Raw genomic sequence first — 3,828 nt, forward strand, 5'->3', positions numbered from 1 at the left:
TCACTTTATTTTCCAACAGATTCCGGAAAGTCATTTAGCCAATCTGGATAAGGCAAAGGTTATAAATGTTATCCACCAGTTTAAGAAAGGATGAATTTGGAGAGTGGTGAATTACAGACCAGTTATCTTGTCATCTGCAGTCGGTTATCTGTTGGACTCGATTACAAAGAACATGCTACTAGATATTTAGAAGGTAATAACATAACTGGGGAGTGTGAGAATGTACCGATGAAAGGAAAACCAGAAGTGGCAAAAAATCTTTGGAATGGTTTGAAGACGACTCTTGTGGACATAGACAATGAAGAACCAATGTATAACATATAGTTGGATATTCATGAGATCTTTAACAAAACTCACACAGTAAGCTCATAAGAAAAGTTAAAGTGAGAGGTATTAGGAAGAACATATGCAAATTGGAAAGTAAAAATTAGGTTTATATTATTGTGAATGTAATTGGAATATAGAGGATGTCGTGCACCAGTTGCATTTAGTCATGAGACTAAACTTAGAGTATTGTGTATCGTTCGGAGTCCCAGTCTAAGAAGGAATATATTGACTACAGATGAATTCCAAAAAATATTATCCAGATTAATCCCTAAAATGGCAAGACTGTCTGATGTGGATACTCAGCCTGTGATCTCGACTGTCAAAACATGAGAGGTGATTGCAGTGAAACATAGAAACATAGAGAGGACTGAATAACAGAAGGAAATGGAGAAGTACAAGTAGGCGAGAGCAGGAAGAATCCCACGATATTCTACACGGACAAGTAGAAGAGAATAATCAGCAAACAGTTCGTGTCCATTAGAAACCAAAGGGGCAATCTGTGTGTCAAGCTGGAGAACATTGATGGATTGTTATATGAGACCTTCACATCTATTTTACTTGGGAGAAGGAGGAGGCAGGTACAGAATTCAAGAAGATGGACTGGGAAGCTCTTGAACAGATTGATGTAAAATACGAGCAGGGATTTGAGGCTTTTTTCTGAATAAATTTGTACCAATCTCCATGTCTGAATGAGTTGTATCACAGGCGGCTGTTGGGGTCAAGGGAGGAAAGACCCTGACTGAATATTTTAATTATAATCTGACCGGAGGGAAGGTACCAAAGAACTGGAGAACTGCTAATACGATTTCACTTCACAGTAAGGGTAGGAGAGATAAACCAGGGAACTATAGACGAGCGAGTATGAGATCACTGTTAAGGAAACTACTGGAGAAAATAGGGAAGGAGAATATCGAACTCCAATCAGAGTCGCAAGGTTTGATCAGGGATAATCATCATGACTTTATCAGAAGGACGTCGCATCCAATGGATTTGATTGAATTAGTTTGAGGAGCTCGATTGTTTAGTTTTGTTGGAAGGCCTTTGAAAAATATTCCACCTGGGAAACTGAAAAATAAAGTAAAACCTCACAATATGAAGGATAACTTGACAAGTTACAACGAAAATTGTCTTAGTAGCAGGAGACAAAAGGTGGTGGGAGAAGGTTGTTTGCGTGACTGGAGACCAGTGTCCCCTCGTGTACCACAGGGATCAGTGTTGTGTCCCTTATCGTTTTTGTTATTCATAACAAAAAAAAAGATGTGAATGTGGATGGGTCTAGGTGGAGAGTGGGGAGGTGTGATAAGTATGTGTATGTTTGACATAAAGATTGACCGGTAGGTTCGCAGTGAGGAGGAAGGCCTTAAGTTACAGGAAGATGCAGATGAATGGTCAGATGGGCAGATCAATGGCAGATGGAATGTAACCCGGATAAATATGAGGTAATGCACTTTGGGAGATGGAACCAGACAAGGGAGGACTCAATGAATGGCAGCACTCTAGGAAGCTCAGATTGTGCTTCTCCACACATCCCTGAATGTGACTGGACAGGTTAATGGACTAGTTAAGAATTGGACCTTGGGTGTAGCGTTTCCTAATCAGGGCGGAGATTATAAGAGCTGTACATGGCTTTGGTTCTATAAAATGGAATACTGTATGTTGCTCTGGGAGCCACATTCTAGGAAGGATGTGATTGTACTGGAGAGGGTGCACAGGTGATTCAGCAGGATGTTCCCTGGAATGGAGCATATCGGCTATGGAGAGAGGCTGGATAAGCTCGGGTTGTTTACTTTGGAGCAGAGAAAGCTGAGGAGTCAGTGATTCAGGAGGATAAGATTATAAGTGACACGGACAGGGGGGATAGACAGCAGCTGTTCCTTTTAGTCAGAGGGTCAAGAACAAGCGAGCATACTTTTAAAGTGAAGAGTTTGAGGTACAGAGAGGATTTAAACTTTTTTTTTACCTCGAGGGTGTTGGGTTCCTAGATTATTTCCTGAGAGGGGAATGATCACGGGTAACGTCACAATCGTTCAAAAGTACTTGGACGAGCACTTGGAAGTGTTATAACATTCCAGGCTATGGGCTTGATGTAGGAAAGTGAGACTAATATAGATCCTGCTGTGCGTCTGTTGGCACAGAGTCTATGCTCCTGTGAGTGTATGGTGTAGAAGGTCAATTATTGAGCAGATTAAGGCAGGAATTGATGAGTTTCTGAAGAGTATATTCACAAGGGTTGTAAGAGTGAACTGTAGTAACTTGTTAAAACATGTCAATGTGAGAAATATGAGAAAACAAGTGCAGTTTCCTTACAGTTTGAAACCAGAGAATGGGGAATGGGGAGCAGGGAAATGGCAGAACTATGAAGACACTACTTCAGTTCTGTCTTCACAGAACTTTCAAACAATACGAGGAAAACCAAGTCTGGTGTAGGAAAATGATAGAGTACATGGAACATAGACCATTGTAAGTAAATGTTTTAGGAGAAATTATTGGGGCTGAAAGTAATAGGCATAGACAACACTAACATAGGTTTATGAAATGGGAATTATGTTTGAGAAACAGACTGGGAGACAATGGAAAGAGAAGCAATTGATGTAAAACATGTTGACTTTTAGAAAAAAATTGGTAAAGCTCCAAGCCTAGTTTGCAAAATCAAATCTGAGTGAATTGGGGCTAATAGAAGGTCATGTTTCTAGAATGGGAGAGCTGGAAGGAAACAGTGAATTGAAATAAACAGACTCGTCAAGCAATAGCCTGACATTGTCTGTAAGGTATGATTCTGTGAGTATGACTATGTCCCAGACACCCCGGATATCTCCTGTCTCACCAAGAGGAGAGACACAGCAGAAGTGGCGGCACAGTGCGATACAGTTGTAAGGGAATTGCTCTTGGAGTCCCCAACAATGACACCGTATCCCATGAAGTCTCATGGCGTTAGTTTGCACATGGCAAAGGAAACCTCCTGCTGATTACCAGGTACCAGCCTCTCTAAACTGATGAATCAGTACTTCTCCATGCTGACCAACATTGGGAGGAAGGACTGAGGGTAGCACGGACGCAAGATGTACTCTGGGTAGCGGATTTCAATGTCCACCTCCAAGAGCATCTCAGCTACAGCATGACTGATCGAGCTGGCCAGGTCCGAAAGGATATAACTGGTAGTCTGGCAAGTGGTGAAGGAACCAACAAGAGGAAAATACATACTGACCACAGACTTAGTAATCTGCCAGTTGCAGAAGTATCTGTCCATGACAGTATCGTTAAGAGTGGCCACCGCATAGATATTGTGGAGACAAAGTCACACCGGCATATTGAGAATAACCTCCACCATTTTGGGTGGTACTATCATGGTGCTAAATAGGACAGACTTCGAACAGATCTAGCAGCTCAAATCTGGATGTCCATAAGGTGTTGTGGGTCATCAATAGCAGTGGAATTGTACTCCCGCATAACCTCATGGCCTGGCATATCCCCCTCTCAACAATTACCATTAATCCAGAGGAT

Source organism: Chiloscyllium plagiosum, unplaced genomic scaffold (genome assembly GCF_037043375.1).
Source record: "Chiloscyllium plagiosum isolate Xiang-an unplaced genomic scaffold, Cpla_swu_hap1 HiC_scaffold_29, whole genome shotgun sequence".
Taxonomy (NCBI): domain Eukaryota; kingdom Metazoa; phylum Chordata; class Chondrichthyes; order Orectolobiformes; family Hemiscylliidae; genus Chiloscyllium; species Chiloscyllium plagiosum.